The sequence below is a fragment of the Perognathus longimembris genome, chromosome 4 (genome assembly GCF_023159225.1).
Source record: "Perognathus longimembris pacificus isolate PPM17 chromosome 4, ASM2315922v1, whole genome shotgun sequence".
Classification (NCBI taxonomy): domain Eukaryota; kingdom Metazoa; phylum Chordata; class Mammalia; order Rodentia; family Heteromyidae; genus Perognathus; species Perognathus longimembris.
In genome coordinates this window covers 49,143,614-49,163,646 of record NC_063164.1, presented here as the reverse complement: position 1 = coordinate 49,163,646, position 20,033 = coordinate 49,143,614, and the positions used below count along the sequence as shown (strand labels likewise).

Here is a 20,033-nt window from a genome sequence, read left to right as displayed (position 1 = left end):
TCCTTCCTTCCTTCCTTCCTTCCTTCCTTCCTTCCTTCCTTCCTTCCTTCCTTCCTTCCTTCTTCCTTCCTTCCTTCCTTTCCTTTCCTTTTTCTTGTCTCTTGAGACACAGTCTTAATTTTCCTCCTTCTAGGCTCAAATCTGGCAATCTTTCTGTCTCTGCCTCCTAAGAAGCCAGAATTACAAATGTGTACCATCAAGCCACCAGAAGTTGGAAGCCAGCCTGGATAACATAGTCAAACTGTAACAAAACAAAACAAAGCAACTCCAAACCAACAAACAGGCACTCTTCAGATCTTTAAAAAAAATCAGGAGGTTGAGAACTGAGGATTCTTGTTTGAAGCTAGCCTTGACCCTTAATTTTGTAAAAAATATAGCTCCCCAAAAGCAAACGGTGCTCCAAAAACAAGATAAAATTAATGCACTTCATATAAGTGATATAGTGAAAATTTCAGACTTTTTGTCTTTGGTAGAAGTTGGGTGGCATGATGGGAAAAAAATGAATCAAACATCAGCAACAGCAACACTGTACTGAGAGTTTGTGATTTTTACTCAAGGCGTCTCCTTGGAACCATATACCCAGATACTCAGGGTCTACTTTCAGTCTCAGTAAACGTATAGCTAACTTGGGGCCTGGGTACCATCCCTGCACTTTTCACTCAAGGCTGGGGCTCTACCAGTTGAGCCCCAGCTCCACTTTCAGCTTTATTTTTTGGTGGTTAGATGGAGGTAAGTAGCTCACAGACTTTCTTGCTAGGACTGGCTTTGAACCACGATCTTCAGATTTCAACTTTCTGAGTAGCTAGGATTATAGGTGTGGACAACCTATTTTTTTGGTTTATATGTCTTTCAATTTATTTTTTATTTTTATTTTTTGCCAGTCCTGGGGCTTGGACTCAGGGCCTGAGCATTGTTCCTAGCTTCTTTTTGCTCAAGACTAGCACACTACCTCTTGAGCCACAGCGCCACTTCTGGCCTTTTCTATATATGTGGTGCTGAGGAATCCAACCCAGGGCTTCATGTATGCAAGGCAAGCATTCTACCACTAGGCCATATTCCTAGCCCCTCAATTGTCCTTTAATATATAGTTTCTCTTTTCTTCCTCTTAATTATGAGGTGACCCACCGGGAGAGACCATACAGACACAGAGTACAGCCAATGGAAAGTCTCTATTAGCCGGTCAACTACACTAGGCTTTCAGGACACCTAGGTGCAGTCCTGAGCCAGTTCTCAGGGCTCCTTATATACCCAAAGCCGCATATGGTTCTTTTCTGCAGATGTAAGCCAAGTGGGAAGTTACAGAAGCAAAACATAGTCTTGAGGCAGGGCAGCATGACCGTTACTTAGGAACCAAGGCCAAGATATAGCCTTGAATAGTGGTAGTACATTTGAAATCTCAAAACATTGGAAACTCATTCCCATGATTGGGGGTGCAAGATGGAGTGACATTTGCCTAACTGGTCTAGGAATGCCTCATCACACTTTTGAATTCATTAGTTGAAGAAACCATGTTTTCATATAGTTTTGGAACTTTTGCAATATTCTTTTTCTATCATGTCTTTTTCACTTATCAGCTGGAATTATTGCACAAAGAATTTTCCCTTGTTAACTAGTTATGTTACCTGATAATTACCACTAGAACAGAAAAAGGCATGATAACTTGCAGGTTATTTTCTCTATTTACCAGTTTTCAAAGTGAGTGATATATAATTTTGAATCATCGGGAAATGACAGAAAGATCCATCCCATAAAGTAACAGTGGGCAATTTTTACTTAATGGAATTTGCATCATTTTTCACCTTTGAAAGAAATCTGTGCTAGCTATTTTGTGAGATGATATCTTACAAATTAAACTTGTGCCAGGAGTAGGGATTTATATATGTGTATAACAGTATTACTTACAAATAATAATCATTATTGATATTCACTGAGCATTAGTAATATTTTTGATGCTGTCCTATTATATTAAACATGTTGTCACATACAATATATAACATCATGAGATATTCCTAAGTACATTACAGAAGAACAGATGAATTTAGTTGAAGTATTTGATATGCATATATGAAAATAAAACAGTGAAACCTGCTGACATTGTTCTAAGAAGGGGATGGGGTACAGAGGGGTGATATATGGGATGGGTTTGATAGAGTACATTGAATGCATGTATGGGAACATCACAGTGAAGTCCCTGTGTGCAACTAACATATGCTTTAATAAACACCTTATGTGAAGCTGGGAATGTGGCTTAGCAGCAGAATTCTTGCCTAGCATGCATGAAGCCCTGGGTTTGATTCCTCAGCACCACATAAATAGAAAAAGTGCCAGAAATGACTCTGTGGCTCAAGAGGTAGATTTCTTGCCTTGAGCAAAAAGAAGCCATGGACAGTGCTCAGGCCCCAGGACTGGCAAAAAAAACCAAAAAAAAAACAAAAAAAACAAAAAAACCCCACAACCTTATGTGATGAAGACCCTTAATCCTATCCAGTTGACTAAAAAGAATCAAACAAAAATAAATGTATATCATTACCAAGTTAGGGTCTTCTACAATAATATTATCCTATAATAACATTGCTACTTTATTAAAAAGTGAGCAATTAGATAATCATCTAAAAAGGTTAAGTAGATTTCCCAAGATCATACAACTAATAAGTTCTCAAATGAATGTTTAAAGCAGGCTTTATATTTTTTTTAGAGCCATGTTTATCTTTTTTTCTACTTGTGTTCATAGGCAGCCTCACTTAAAACCCTTCCAGTTAAAAATTTGCTAGAAAATAAATTATTTGTAGTAACTGAGACCTTAAATATTGTTTTAGTTAATATATGATATTGAGAAATGTACACTCTAAAACTCATACAAGTTTTTAGCTATTCCTCATTTTCAAGAACACTGTGTAAACATGGCCTAATGCTAGAGGTACTGACTGAAAATCCTCAGCATGCACATCAAAGTGTACCCACTGGGGGGCACCCACAATGCAGCTTTTCAGCCTGTTATGCCTTGAAGCTTCAGGCCCCACAGAGCTGGTGTTAAGCCAGCCTACCAGTTCAGTCTCCTCTAGAGGACTTACACACCCAGGTCCCGTGTCTCAGTGAGTTGCTCCCCTCTACCTCCAAGTCTGAGGAATATCTTAGTTTCCTGCCCATGTAACAAGCTATTACGTAACTAACTGCTCAAAACATTAATAATTAGTACATTTTGCTACAAGCCAAAAGTGTTAAGTATGTTGTTAGGCTTTAATGATCAAGAACTACAAATAATTTGGGTCTAACTTGTGCAATAATTAAGAGCAAAATAGTTTGCCAACAAGGGAAAGAAAGGTGCCATGAAATCAAGCTAAGTAGTTGTGTGTGTGTATTTGTGTGTGTGTGTGTGAGAGAGAGAGAGAGAGTGAGAGAGACAGACAGACATACAGAGAGAGACAGAGAGGAGAGAGACTGTGTGTGTGTGTGTGTGTGTGTGTGTGTGTGAGAGAGAGAGAGAGAGAGAGAGAGAGAGACCTGGGCTTGAACTAAGGGCCTGGGCGCTGTCCCTGGGTTTTTTGTGCTCAAGACTTGTACTCTAACATTTGAGCCATAGTTCCACGTCCAGCTTTTTGCTGGTTAATTGGAGACAAGAGTCTCATGGACTTTCCTGCCCAGGCTTGCTTTAAGTTGCAATCCTCAGGTGTCAGCCTCCTGAGTAGCTAGGATTACAGACAGGAGCCACTAGCGCCTGGCCAAGATAGATGTTTCAAGTTGCTCTTGCATTTTATTGCTACCTGAAGGACATTCTCTGATAAGGGTATATGTTGGTGGTCTCCAGAGCAAGGAAGGCTTCTGCTGGGATTGATGCTGATGTCATCTCCAGGTCAGCCATGGGATCATCAGCATCCCATGAGAGTAGAGATTCTGGTGAGAGATGATATCAGTGATGTCACCACCAGATGTAATTGCTATGACTTTGCCTAGTATTATTCTAGAACACATGGAGAGAAGATATGGAAAATGAGTTCATGCTGGATGTGGTTATCACATGTACTTGGGGTGGATTTTTTTCAGTATCATATAAACCTGCCTTTCATAAGACAGATCAGACTAGAGGGAGCTCAAATACAGGTAAGAGTGGTCTGACTTATAAGCCTCCTCTCAAAGAGAATAGCACTGATCACTGAGGTTTCATTCTTCTACATACTTTGTCCACTCCTCAGATGAAATGCCCAGATCCTTTTAAAATGAGCCTCTGTTAGCTGCTAGATGGGCTATGGGTATATAACTTCCACCTTTCATCCCCTTCAGCATTTAGCTAGTAGACCCAAAGTCATCTCTCCTCCAAGCTTAGAGATAGTGTGCTAAACTGAGCCTGAAGTCCCTTGACAAAGGTAAATAGTGCCTCCCAACTTTCCTGGACTTCTCTGTGCCATTTTCTATCTATTAGAATGATTGAATGCCAATTTCTTCAGTAAGGGGGTCAGGGGAGATGGAGACAAGGAAAAGTGGCTGTGAGCTAGTAATAAGTTTAACTCAATAGCATGATTATGTGTACCACTGTTAATGGGAATAGTGGCCATGTATGGTTTACTACGCTCCTATACATTAGTCCATCTAAATTTTATATCAAGTCTATGAGACAGGTACTATCATTTCTCTGCTTTATATTTAGGGAAGATAGTCCCAGGCACAACTAGATTACTTGCATATGGCCACAAAGCTGGAAAATGATCCAGTTGAATGATTTCCATTGCTAGGATGTCCATCTAGTCACAACTGTCCTCACATTGTTTCTTAGCAAGTTAAGTTGTATTAGTAGCATAAAAAATGGCCATCATTGCCATGTTGTAATTGATTAGTTACTGAAAAAGTGAAAGGAAATGAAAATTTATTTTTAATCTTCATTTTCTATAGGATCATATTAAGATTTCATCACTATATCTGTGTATCTGTGTTTTTAGCAATTCAGATCTTCCTAGCAGAGAACCTGATAAATGAGTTCTTGATCTCTTGCCTTTAAAGGTGATCAGAAGTCTCTTCCGCTTAACTTTGTGTCCTAAAGAGCTTTTTTTTTTTTTTTTTTTTTGCTTTTCATTGTTTCCGTTTGGATTGTTTGAAGTTTAATTTTTCTGGTATCAGTGCTCTCCCAAGCTAGGAAGGGGGTGAAGTGGGTGTCCCTGAGAGACAGAGGAGTGAGTCACCAGGAGAACAGTAGTTTACATTGGAAGGTGTTCAGTTCAATGTGATTATAAAAGTACAGTGAAATCAGATGGAAACTTAAATATGGTGCTTGTGAGAAAGAGGGAGCTGGAGGAAAATGATTTGCAGAGCACACAAGGCTTTGCTGAAAGCCAGAAGTAGTAGCTTCCATCTTAAGGCCTTAGAAGAATTATTTGAGCAAAGATCCATACACAATTTCTTTCAATAGACACCCATCTATATTTACAAAAGGTCTAAGGCATTTATCCCGGAAGCTGGTCCTAGATATTCTGATGACTTAAACTTGTGCTTCTCAGACTTTGCTGCACATTAGGATGACCTGGGGAGATTTAAATAGGCTGCTCAGGCTGCATCCTGCTCTGATTAAACCAGAATCTCTGGTGTTGAGACTTGGACATCAGTATTGAAAAAATTCTCAAGTAACATCTGGGAACGACTGAGCAGAAGTTCTTATACTGTAACCACATTAGAGTCATTCGTTAGGACTGTTAAGCTGTACACTGCTGTGTGCCACCCCAGAATTTCTGATTCATAGATTAGGGGTGAGGCCTGAGAATTTGTATCTCTCATAATTTCCCAGATGACACCTGTGTTCCTGGTCTAGGGAACCACACTTTGAGAAGCACTGATAAAAAAGAATTATTTACATATTGATTAGGCCATTTGAACACATGAAAGTCATAATTTTTTTCTTTTTTGGCCAGGCATCCTAAGTAGATGCAGCATCCTTGGAAAGGAATCTAACCACAGTTGTGAACTCATTGCACACACTGATTCTCTGGCAGGCTTACATTGAAGCCCATCTGTTAGGCTGGCAGCATGCCCACAGAGGATGTGCTCTGCCAATTTCAGCAGGGCATAGGTGCTAACCAAACATGGTTTTAGAAGGGGTAGCTTTCATCACACAGCAAGCATCATTTCTTAGGCCAGGCAATCCTGCTGTTTGCAAACAGCTTCAGTTTGAGGCAACATGCTTCCTTACATCTGTAGGTGTTTGAGGACATGATTAAAAAATAAATAATCAACAAATGGTTGATTATATTTCTCCCCCAACTTGCTTTAGCATTCTAATTTGGCATGTAGAGAAGTACTCTCTCTTTGGTGAGCTGGAAGCCATTCTAAAGGACCAAACTCATGTAATGCGTTAAAGCTGCACGAATTGGATCTGCAGCATTTGTTCCATTGAAAATGGTGTTACCAGGCTTTGCTTTCTTTTATTTAGTCTTTCATTATTTTTGAGCTACATTTTCTTCCTGGTTACCACCAGTTATCTAAGGTCTTCTCTGATTAAGACTTTATAAAATGTTTTATATATTTTTAAAAAATTATACATTTTTTAGATTCATTGCAAAACCCAGTAGAAAGAACAAAGATTTCCCATCTACATCATATGTTGCAGCTTCCTCTATCATTGTCATTCCCTACTGCTGTGATGCATCTATGCAGCCAATGGACCTATGCTAGAATGGCACCATCACCCAAACGCTATAGTTTACATTTCAATATGCTTTTACTGCTATCTATTCTATGAGTTTGGACTAACTCATAGAATATATAATACCATATTCATTCTAGTATCATACAGAGTAGTTTTACCACCCCAAAGTCTTCTGTATTGTGTTAGTCCCCCCTTTCTTCCTTTCAATCCTTGATCTTATTGCTATCTCTATGGTTTGCCTTTTCCATAATTCCATATAGTAATGCATTTATTGATATACATTTAACTTTCTTTCATTGCTTGACAGCTCATTTTATTTTACTTTTTTGTATGTGAAGAATATCCTATTCATTGGTTATTTGCATGTTTCAAAGTTTGTACATCCACTCATCTACTAAAAGACATTTGGTTGTTTCCACGTTTGGTCAGTAATAAAGGTTTTGTGAATATCCATGTGCAGGTTTTGTGTGGATTTAATTTTTAATTGCTTTGGGGAAATACCGAGAAGCATAATTACTGGACTATTAAGTTTTGCAACCTTTAAACTGTGTTCCAAAATGGCTTTGCTATTTTTCATTGTCATGAGAAATGGATGACTTTTTTTTGTGGGGGGGGGGAAGGTTGGTCATGGGGCTTGAACTCTGGGCCTGGGCACTGTTCTGGTGATTCCTTTGCTCAAGGTTAGTGCTCTACCACTTTGAGTTACAGCACCAATTCTGGCTTTCTGGTGATTAATTGGAGATAAGAGTATCATGGACTTTCCTTCCCAGGGCTGGCTTTGAACCATGATCCTCAGATCTCAGCCTCCTAAATAGCTAGGATTACAGGTGTCAGGGTCCATCTAGGATGAACGTGCTTGTTATCCATAACCTTACCAGCTTCTGGTGTTCTGGATTGCAACTATTCTAATAGATATGTGGTGGTTATCTCATTGCTTCAATTTACATTTACCTGGTAACAGTACTTACCCAGATAATGGGATATCATTCAGCACATAAATACTCATTAACAAGTCATTATTTTTCAAGCCTCTTACATACTCAACTGGAACCTGAAAGTCTGACTTGACTTTTATTTGATGAATTTAATTTATTATATTCTTAAAACTTTTTTTTGAGCCTTGAATTCAGGGCCTCAAGCTTGGCTTTTTCACTAAAGGTTGGTCTTCTACTGCTTGAGTCATAGATCTACTTCTGGCTACTTGGTAAGTATCTCACCGACTTTCCTGCCTGAGCTGGCTTTGAACCCCAATACTCAGATCTCAGCCTTCTGACCAGCTAGCATTATAGGTATGAGTCACTTGCACCTGGCTAGCTTTTTCCATCCCTTTTTGATATTCCTTTTCCTTTACATCCCTTCCCCCTCCCTCCCTCCCTCCCTCCCTCCCTCCTTCCCTCCCTTCCTTCTTTCCTTCTGAAAGAATATGTCCCAGCCATCCCGGGGGACCATGTGGAGATAGTCATGGTCAGGAAGGTTTATAAGGAGGTTTATTAGCGGGGCCATATCTCCCACGGGAGAGGGAGCAACATGGTGGCTGGTGGCTGCACCTTATCCAGGTGGTAGCTTCTCTGGGGCTAAAGGGGGCAGTAGGTTGGTCTTAATGGTGAGTGGGAGTGGCCCATTATAGCTCTAGGGCAGGGAGTTTAGGTGTGGGTGGATCTGGGGGGTTAATGGGAGGAGTTGAGGACCTGAGGCAGGCAAATACTAATCCCTCCCTCCCTCCCTCCCTCCCTCCCTCCCTCCCTCCCTCCCTCCCTCCCTCCCTCCCTCCCTCCCCCTTCCTTCCTCCCTTCCTCCCTTCCTCCCTTCCTCCCTTCCTCCCTTCCTCCCTCCCTTCCTTCCTTCCTTCCTTTCTTCCTATTTATTTCTAAGTCAACAAATGTATATAGTGTTTTTTTGAAAACTTTTAACTTTTTATCTTAAAAAAAAATTTTTTTTTTGGACTCAGGGTCTGAACACTGTCACTGAGCTTCTTGAGCCACAGCGCCACTTCTGGCCTTTTCTGTGGTGCTGAGGAATCAAACCTAGGGCTTCATGCACACAAGGCAAGAACTCTACTGCTAAGCCATATTCCCAGCCCTTTCAAAAAAAAAATTTGAGCTCATAAAAAGATTCTAAGTAGATGACCTCATGCCTATAATTGCAGCTACAGAAAGTCGAAGGATCTTCATTTGAGACCAGTCTGGGCAGAAAAAGATAGCGAAATTGATGTCTATAATTGCAGCTATGTAGGAAGTACAAATAGGTGGATCACTAGTCCTGGGCAGAAACCTACTGAAAAACATCTAAAGCAAAAAGGCTAGGCATGTGGCTCAAGTGATAGAGTACTTCACTAGCAAAGTCAGTCCTCAGTGCTGCCAATAAAAGAAAAAAGGAGATAAAAAGAGTTTTAAAGATTCTCATGTCTTTTACCCAGCATCCCAAATATTTATATTTTATAAAACTATAATAGATGAGCAAAACCAGAAAACTAATATTTAATACAACACTATTAACTTACTTACTGATTGCCAATTGTCCCATTGATGTTCTTTTCCTGATCTAAGGTCAGAGTTATGCTTTATTGAACTCCAATTTCCAGTATGGAACTGTTTCTTAGTCTTTCATGGCCTTGACCCTTTATGAAGTGTGGGGCAATTGTTTTGAAGAATGGTTCTCAATTTAGTCAATGCATACCAGTGACTTTCTGTACTCCTGATGTTCAGTTCTACAGTACTTTAGTCTAAGTTCACACTTTGCTCCAAGGAAGTAGATTTCATGTTGGGGAAGAATAGAAATGTACAGTTTGACAGATGATAACAATATAGAACAGTAAATGCTATAGTAGAGGAAAACACTGAATACAGAGATGATATTTGAAGGGGTAACTGGCTATGGACCTACGGGATCAGGGTAGACTCAGGAAATGACATCTAAAGCAAGAGCAGAGGCACCAGGAAGGATGAACCACACAGAAGGTAGGAGCCCCAGAGAACAGCGTGTTCCAGGCAAAATTGAAGCCATCAAATACAGCAGAATACCACAGTCATTTTAAGGAATAACCTTAATACTCCTTGTAAAAGTCTTTATAATCAGTACCATATTTGAACATGTTGAAGAAATCTGCTTTGACCTTTTCTGTCTTGTCAGAATTCATTTTAAAACCCTTGACACTCTGACATTCATCCTTGTATGCTCGCAATTTCAGAAGCCCTGTTGATAAAACTGACTTTAAGAAGCACAATAAATGTGAATCTAAAGAAGGAAAAATATTTTTTACTGAGGTGAATTAATTCAAGGAAATTTTGAAGTACACGAGCCTCTGAAGAGAATGATTACTGTTAGTATAAAAGGAAATTAATTTGTCAGAATGACTCTGGCATTTTTTTTGTTGCAAACAAGCAATCATAAATGTCATCATAAAATTAGAAAAAAATCATGTGATTGTGTAACCTTTTTGTATGGTGTAATATCCAACAGGAGCAGATTCCATTTGTACACCAGGATTATAAGAGTTTTGAGAAAGAGGTAGTCAGACTCATTTAAAGTTGCATGTCTGCAGGTTCATCTATGACTTAGAAATCTCTTCTCACTCAGATTCCAGTGTTTTTTGGTTAGGAAATTTTGAGTAAGATTCTTTTCTGTGATTCAGAAATAAATTATTTAAGGATAGAACTTCTGGTAAACTGTATTCTTAGAGTAGAAAATTTCTTTTTATTCTTTCTTGTTACCTACTTTCCATTTTCCTTGAAAGCTTTCCTTATCTTACTCCATTTGCCAAAATGTGACCAATCATAATCCTTCATGAATTTGGTCACTGTGATTGGCTTGCAGAGTGAAAGCAAAACTTCAACAGAGCCCATCAGAACATTTTCTCCGATATTTCAAACTGAGTATGGAAAGAGAACCTCCATTTCTCTCTAGTTGTGCAATTAATTGGATAGGAATCTGGCAGACTCAGCTAACCATTTAACTCTGTGCTGAAAAAGATCTGCAGAAGGCATGTGACACAAAAAGAGGCCAAGGAGGAACTCTGAGGGCATAGCTTACAAACATTTTTTGTGTTTCTCCCATGTTTACTTTTCAATAGATACCATTTATTTACCATGCAATGCACCCATTCTAATGTTCACTGATCACATAGCTCAATTAAATAGTTTCAGCGTATTAACAGTATCAAACAACCATCATTACAATTTCAGAATATTTTAACACCTCTGCCCCAATAGGCCTCTTAATTAGTTGTTCTCATTTCTCCCTAATATTCTTAGACCAGGCAGCTGCCAAGCTATTTTCTGTCCATGTACAGGATTGCCTATCCTCAACCTTAAATTAAAATGGAATTCCATAGTATGTGTTTTTTTGTGACTGGCTTCTTTCACTTCTCATAATGGTTTTAAGATCCATCCCTTTTGCAGTATGCATCACTACTGCATTCCTTTTTATGTCTTTATATTTCAAGTGTGAAGGGCATTTGGATTGATATAATTCTTTAGCTATTCTGAACATGCTGTTATGCACATTCATATACAAGCTTTTATATAGACATATGTTTTTAGCTATCTAGGAGATATAGCTTGTAGTGAAAATGCAGGGTCATATAGCAAGTCAATGTTTACCTTGATTTTTTTGAGGAACTGCCAAGTTTTTTCAAAGTGGTGGTACCATTTAACATTTCTATCAATGATGCACATGTTTCTTTTTTTTCTTTTTTCTTTCTTTTTTTTTTTTTTTTTTTTTTTTTTGCCAGTCCTGGGGCTTGGACTCAGGGCCTGAGCACCCTCCCTGGCTTCCTTTTTGCTCAAGGCTAGCACTCTGCCACTTGAGCCACAGCGCCACTTCTGGCCGTTTTCTATATATGAGGTGCTGGAGAATAGAACCCAAGGGCTTCATGTATACAAGGTGAGCTCTCTTGCCACTAGGCCATATTCCCAGCCCCTGATGCACATGTTTCTTTACAACTCCACACATCCTTGTCTTTTTTTTTTTTGCCAGCTTGAACTCAGGGCCTGAGCATTGCCCCTGAGCTTCTTTTGCTTAAGGCTAGCACTCTGCTACTTGAGCCACAGCGCCACTTCCAGCTTTTTCTGTTTATGTGGTACTGAGGAGTTGAACCCAGGGCTTCATGCATCCTAGGCAAGCACTTTACCACTAAGCCACATTTCCAGCCTGATCTATAGACTTTTAAAAATACGTATTTAATATAAAGTCTAATATTACACTTATAGGTAAGAGGTGCTTTTTTTCCCCTGAGAAACATTGACTCCTTATTTTGGCCCACAAATTAGCTGTAATCAGAATAAACACTGAGCATTCTAGACTCACTCATTTTTGTACCTATGTCCTTTGTCCTGAGCCATCTCTCTTGCAGTCACTTTGTAGCCATATTGAAATTCAGAAAGGAGTGGTCTACTTGCCAGGTGTTAGACTCTTATTGTTACAGGACCCACCAAACCAATCCTGAGCCACTGAATGTGAGACCGCCCAACTACCAATGACCATCTCTTCATATACCTATGTTATGTTTTAGCTATGTATACTCTCTTATCCCCTGTCCTTGATATATACCCAGAAGACAGTTGATAAGGTCCTAAAGTGCTGACTTCTCATAACTGCCATGTATTACAACTTCTTTCTCTGGCCTTTTTACTTGGAAGATAGGGAGGAATGGCCAGACCTGACATTTAGAACTCCTTGAGTTTAGGCCTGAAGTCTATAAACTTCATTTTCGATGTGCTATCTTAATCTCCCACTTGAATAACACAAATTCTTAGAACTATTCCAATTGGATCATACCTTTTCCCTCTGAATTAAATGTGATTGTCAAATGTCTTACTTTTTGTCCTTTTCTTTTTCTATCCTCATAAATTAGACATTATTTTATTTTTTAATTTTTTTTCAAATTTTTATTATCAAACTGATGTACAGAGAGGTTACAGTTTCATACGTTAGGCATTGGATACATTTCTTGTACTGTTTGTTACCTTGTCCCTCATACCCCCCTTCTTCCTCCCCTTTTCCCTTTCCCCCCTTGAAGTGTTCAGTTCATTTTCACCAAACAGTTTTGCAAGTATTGCTTTTGTAGTTGTTTGTCTTTTTTTTACCCTGTGTCTCTCAATTTTGGTATTCCCTTTCAAATTCCTACTTCCAATACCATTATATACGGTTTCCAAAATACTCAGATAAGATTACAGAGATAGTGTGGGTACAACCACTGGAAGGTGATACAAGAACATCATCAATAATAGAAGCTACAGATACAGATGGGATGTTGAAAGTAGTTACAACTGTGATATAACAATCGTTTCCATAACATGGAGTTCATTTCACTTAGCATCATCTTATGTGTTCATAAGGGTATAGCTATTGGGCTCTTATGATGCTCTGCTATGACTTGCCTAAACCTGTACTAATTATTCCCTATAAGGGAGACCATAGTGTCCATGTTTCTTTGGGTCTGGCTCACTTCACTTAGTATAACTTTTTCCAAGTCCTTCCATTTCCTTACAAATGGGGCAATGTCATTCTTTCTGATAGAGGCATAAAATTCCATTGTGTATATGTACAACATTTTCCTGATCCTTTCGTCTACTGCAGGGCATCTGGGTTGGTTCCAGATTCTAGCTATGACAAATTGTGCTGCGATGAACATTATTGTGCTGGTGGCATTACTGTGATTTTGTTTGTGGTCTTTTGGATAAATACCCAAAAGTGGGGCTGCTGGGTCATAGGGGAGTTCTATATTTAGCCTTCTGAGGAATCTCCATACTGCTTGCCAGAGTGGCTGAACCAGTTTACATTCCCACCAACAGTGAAGTAGGGTTCCCTTTTGGCCACATCCCCTCCGACAATTATTATTGTTAATTTTCTTGGTATATGACATTCTTACTGGGGTGAGATGGAATCTCAATGTTGTTTTGATTTGCATTTCTTTTATGGCCAGTGAAGTTAGACATTATTTTAATTTAAATAGTAAATAGTAAATGCAGGCATCATTACTATTTCGTTTTCTCAGTATTCCATTTCATATCTCAGACAATCATTTTGGAGTCATTATTACTGTTCCTGAGGCACCTCCTTTCATTATTTTACTTTCATGCATAAAAAGCAATTTTATAGAATATAGTTTGTTTTTTTTTGGCCAGTCCTGGGGCTTGGACTCAGGGCCTGAGCACTGTCTCTGGCTTCTTTTTGCTCAAGGTTAGCACTCTGCCACTTGAGCCACAGCGCCACTTCTGGCCATCTTCTGTATATGTGGTGCTCTTGCCACTAGGCCATATCCCCAGCCCTAGAATATAGTTTTAAACTGAAATTTTTTCTTTCTCTTGGAGTTTAGGAGAAGAATATTATCACTTGGATTTATTATTTGCTGTTGAAAAACCTATCACTTTATCATGTCATTGTCATTCTGTGTGTGTGTGTGTTGTGTGTGTGTGTGTGTGTGTGTGTGTGCATATCTGCTGGTACTGGGGCTTGAACTCAGAGCCTACTGCTTGGTTTTTTTTGCTTATGACAGGCACTCTACCACCTACCATTTGTGCCAGGCCTCCTCTCTGAGCTTTTTTTTCATCAATTGGAGATAAGAGTCTCAAGGATTTGTCTGCCTGGGTTGGTTCCAAACCTCAGTCTTCTATATTAGTCTCTTGAACTGCCACGATGATAGGCAAGAGACACTATGCCCAACTTTTCTTGTTTATTTTAAAACATTTTTGTTTTTGCTATTTTACATTTCTACATGTGTTCAAATATGCATTTTTAAATTTATGCGTCCACACCAGAGAAATTCTAGCCATAATTTCTCCAAAATTCCTCAGATTGCCTCTGGAGATTTCAACTCAATACTGAAACATATTTCATACGATAACCCAAAAATACTTTGAAGTAAGACAAATATAACTAGTCATTTTTTTAATAAATAAAATATTTTTATGATGTAAGGATGAGCAAAGTTTGCCCAAATGAGAAATAATAAAGGAACAACAATAATAAATCTGATTACGTGAAGTTTATAAATATCTGGATAGAAAAGAGCATCATTAAAGGTATGAAAGATTTTGTTTGGTGTCATGAATTTGTGAACTCAGACATATAAGTTGTGTCTCAATCCTTCAACTATTATTCTTGCAAATGATCAAATAGCTTTATTTTGGCCAAAAAAATCTTTCCAATTTGGCTCTAGCCATTTTTACAGCTTCCTCACTTTCAGTCATGACTGTTGATTTGTCCTGTCTTTCCTGTTCCAGATCAAGAGACAGCCATTTATTCAAGTAGCTTATGTTTAGTGGGAAACAGATTTTGAAGCACCAAATTGAATTCCCCTTTGTAATACTGTAGATATTTATGATACTGACAACCATTAAAGGGAAAATAAATTTTTCTTTTTTATATGAACTGTATCCTGGTATACTAATAGGAACCTCAGAGGAAAGTATCTTATTTTTAAGTTATTGTTGCTGTTGCAGTTCTGTTGGCAGTACCGTGGTTTGAACTAGGAAGAAGTAATGGCTAAGAAATACATCATGGAGGTGAAGGCACACAGACATTGGTTAATCAATTCAAGTGTGATCACCCTGCTTTGGTCACTACTACTTCATAAGATTGGTTGATTCATTAAGAGAGGATGATACTCTTCATTAAGAAAAATATACTAAACTCTTAATGTTCTTTTTTCTGTCTTTTCTTCAGCCACTGTCAATGCTAGTCATTTTCTAATGTTTGGGAGTGTCAGATTTGCATTCTAGGAAAGAGTTTTAAAGCCTCTATGTAAAATCACAAGAGCACTGTGACCTCCAAGGAAGTTTCCCTCCTTGAAAACAAATGGACTGAGAAAGACACAAATGTGGTCTTGTTCTAAGTTTCAGTTTGGTAATTGTGACCAGTAGAGTTTGTTGCATATAAGGGTTAAGGGATATTTACATAGAGATAGATGAAGGACAGGGAGGAAGGAGGAAAAAGCCAGGTTTTGTCCAGGCTAAATGTGTCTACTAAGAGCAGCCACTTTCTACTAGCTAACCAGGAAAGCCATGCTGACACACAGAGACAATACGATTTTTTTTTTTTTCCGTATGTGTGATTCTGGCAGCCATAGTAATCCTATAATATAGATTTCTATGTCTTATATTATTTAGAGCAAATTACATTTATTCACTGCATTATGACAGGTCTCCAACATCTCCAAAGTGCCACCCAGGGTTCCTAATGAAAACAGGATTAAAACCTGATATAGCAGGCTGGGGATATGGCCTAGTGGCAAGAGTGCTTGCCTTGTACACATGAAGCCCTGAGTTCGATTCCCAAGCACCACATATATAGAAAATGGCCAGAAGTGGTGCTGTGGCTCAAGTGGCAGAGTGCTAGCCTTGAGCAAAAAGAAGCCCGGGACAGTGCTCAGGCCCTGAGTTCAAGGCCCAGAACTGGCAAAAAAACAAAACAAACCAACAAAAACCTGATATAGCAAAGATTTGGGTATTCCCATTTGTATTAATACATTATCCAACTATATTAAATCATGTTTCTATTTACTTTTTATCAGTTGTTTCTATCAGTTATGTTTTCAATGCTTTGTAAGAACAAATATGAAAATCATAGTCCCAGGACTGACAAAAAAACAAAACAAACCAACAAACAAAAACCTGATATAGCAAAGGATTTGGGTATTCCCATTTGTATTAATACATTATCCAACTATATTAAATCATGTTTCTATTTACTTTTTATCAGTTGTTTCTGTCAATTATGTTTTTAATGCTTTGTAAGAATAAATATGAAAATCATATCCTTTTTTTCTGTAAAAGAACTACTTTGTTATATTTAGAAATCCAATAAACTTCTTATTCCATTAAAAAAAAGAAATACATCAAAGGTGCTCAGTTTTACTGTTCATCAAGAGAATGAAAATTAAAACCATATTGAGATATCTTTGTACACCTATTAATTTGACCAATATTAAACTGATAGATGATGCTGCATGTTGGAAGTCATGTGGAGAAATGGGAACTGTGGTAGGAATTAAAATTTCATATCCACTTTGGAGATGAACTGATAATGAATCTGAACATTTTCATATCTCCCAGCAATGAAGATTTGCAAGCTGCTTTCCTTCCTAGGCTTCCATAAAGACAGGACACAGGTGTTCATCCAGTTTGCCAAAGAGATACACGAACTCAAAATTTTGAATCTGGAGATGGTATTAAAAAGGTGGAACCTAGCAGAGCTTTTGTCATATAGGTGGCAACAGCAAAGGCATCTGAGTAGTTTCTAGATGTGTGGTGCTTGGATACTACCCACAGCAATTTATTAAACATGAGGACAAGATACGTATACTCCTAGGAATTCGTAAATATGAGCTATTGTAAGTGTTCACTTACACACATATTGGAGGAATAAACTTCATAAAGCTAGTTTTAAGTCTTGAGATGCAGGAATATCTGACCATAAATTCTATTACATTGACTGAAAGATGCAAGTGATACTCTTAACAATAGAATTTTAGAATTCATTTTCCGTAAGGCAATGCTCCTCCAACTTTCCTTTGTATTTTCCCTTGAAGAATAGTTTGATCAAACAGCCCTTTGAAGGCACACAGGGAGAGACTAGTCTTGTGTATAAACATCAAAGCTCTGTACTTATAAGCAAAGTTTCTCTGAAAGAGCATTTTCACTTGATTTCACAACATGGATATATTCATCTTATTAGATAAATACCTTTTAAAGAATTACAATTTCTAACTCATGATTAGCCTTTTAAAATTATTGTGGGAAATGGATACCTTATTTGTCCTGTGTTCAGAGCTACTTTTTTTTGTTGTCACAGGCACGAATCTCCAACTTTTATAGTCATAACTATGATATTTGGCAGGAGATTATTTGAAGCTCCTCATTCCACAGCAAGATCTCTTGTTCTTTCCCCGGGATGCAGGTCAAACTTGCCCATAATTCAAGAATTACTACAGAAGCTATTTAAAACCTGGGACTATATAGTAATGAAAATCTAGAAACTTTTTTTGATGTGGTTGATTTACACTTTGGCTGGGAAGAATATGAACGATAGCACATTAGTGCCATAGGAGGTGGTAGAGATTATTTAATACATAGCATTGACTTCCAGATAAAGAAATTAAATCCCAATGAGACAGCCAAATATTAATTCTTTTCTGGGTTAATAATCAGGATGTATTTTTGCCCACATGGTAAATTACTACCAGCTATAGAACATATAGTGGCTTATGTAAGCTGCTTTTTCAAGTATCTAGAAGGGTTGAGCATTTGTAGTGGTCATTCTAGCTAAGTCAGACAGTTTAGTAGATGATTTTAGAATTCTTTTGCATTTGAAATACTATTTAAAAGCAATACTTCGAGCATGGTCAGCTACAGTATCTAATTAATGTTCCTGCATTATAAGAAAAGTTTAATTATTTAATAATGTGTAATGTCATAATTCAACCCCTACAATATGGGTTGGAAAATTTGCTGTGTAGAATTATATAGTTAATATTTTAGGCTTTGTAAGCCATATAGTCTTTTGAAACTATTTAACATTGATATGACAATGTGAAAGCAGCTATAAACAATGTACAAAAAAATGAGCAGAACTCTTCACTAATAAAACTTTATTTATAAAAACAGACAGAAAGCCAAATTTGGCTTTCACTGTGGTTTACTGACCCCTGACCAAGAGATCTATATTTTATAGGCTTTAAGTGGTGTATGTATATAAAGTCACCCCAAATGCTCATTTTAAAAATGTTGATAATCTTTTGTTTGGTCAGTTTTATTTTTCTTTTAAATAGCCCCTACATATGTTAATAAATCGACTGTAAATCTAAGTGACAAGGTACTTCTGGAGATCCGTGTGTGGCCTGGCGAGAGTTCAGGTAATACAACTCATATTATGTAAAATGACATGTAGTGTATGGATTTAATTGCTATATCTGAACACAAGCTAGCTTGGGAATGATAATAGGATTCACTAAAGACACAAAGGACATAATATTTATTTAGAGATGACTTTGTTATATGAATGTAGTTCTTTATTTTGCTCAATGGGCGTGCCAAGTTTCTTTCCCAGCTTCTTGTGTGGCCTACAGTTATCTGCTTCTTTATCTGAATCATAAGAAACGATAATTTTCAGTGACTTATAGGTGTGGTAAGGATAGATCCAAATGTCTTGTATCAACCACTTCAATGAGACTGAAGATGGACTTGTCCACACACTTTAATTATTGGATTCTGAGGACTGCCAAGCCCCAGACAGCCCAAGAAAGACGATAAAAAGGAAAGAAAATTAAGAAACCAGAAAAGGAAAGATAATAAAAGGTAAGAATAATGGCTGGATGGGTAATAGCGGCAGGCAACATTTTGAGCTACCATGAAAAGTATTAGGCCAATGTGTTTGTTGAATTTGTTTTGTTGGTGGTCACTTTGTGTTCATTCTGAACATCCAGCAGTTAGCTAAGTAAACACACATGACTGATGAAAGAAGAAAGGGAACTATTTTTACAGGGGCCATTAAACTTTAACTACCATCTGGCAGGGAATGATTAGAGAAGATCAAAATTAAGGCAGTCAACACAAATGCTGTGTGAATACCTCAGGGAATTAACATGGATAAAGACAGTGAACTTGTGGTTAAATAAAGAGACAGACATAAGAGAGAAGTGGTGAACACATCCTTTATAACTTTGGACCTCATGGTCACATTCGTTGCCAAAGGAGCTCAAAGCAGGGAGAAAATAACAAGGAGACCATGAGAAAATCTGAAACACCTGGAAATAATCAGATGTTCTGCACCAATCATAAAAAAAGAAAGTTAAAAAACTACACAGGACCACATCATTTGGGCTTCCTCCCTACCCAGGCAGGAAATGTTTATAGAAGAGGTGTGTTGAAATTGGCAGGTAGTTAATATTCAGATTAGCTGACTATTTAAAAGTAGGAAATGGTTGTATATACTGCTGGAGAAAAAAACAGCATTTGGAACTATAGCCTTGTGAACACTAAAGACTCTATAATTTCTGGGAATCACTGTTTGCTCACTAATTAAACAGTTACCCAGCAGGAAGTGTGAAAGAGAAGATGAAGACGGGAAGTTGAGCTTTACTCTTGGGGTTGAGCCTCTGCCTTCCATCAGTTGATAGCACAGTGCTTAACCCTAGGGCAGCCTTATCCTGCTAAAAACATACATGAAAGATTCTTGGAGAAAATCATTTAAAAATGTAGCTTGTTTCTGTACACTCTATATACTCAGGAACCCAACCTTCCTAGCATCTGAAAGAGGACCATAATTGGGTAGCTGTGCTGGGTTGGGCCCTTCACCAGCTCTCAGTTCTGAGATAAGGATTTTATTTTTTTAAATAATTAAAAAAGTTATCTTTAAAGAGTGTTATAAAGAAGTTTCAATTCAACATAACAATTGATGAGTACAATGA

General features: G+C 37.9%; 1 long non-coding RNA gene across 1 annotated transcript; it reads right to left on the bottom strand.

The window, feature by feature from the left end:
• Positions 1-6,605: 6,605 nt before the first annotated feature.
• On the bottom strand, positions 6,606-16,426 carry LOC125349976. The gene is made up of 3 exons (XR_007210663.1): positions 16,240-16,426; positions 15,621-15,824; positions 6,606-6,617 (listed from the first exon to the last, which is right to left on the bottom strand). It is a non-coding gene; the product is annotated as an uncharacterized LOC125349976 (long non-coding RNA).
• Between the last annotated feature and the right edge of the window lie 3,607 nt (positions 16,427-20,033).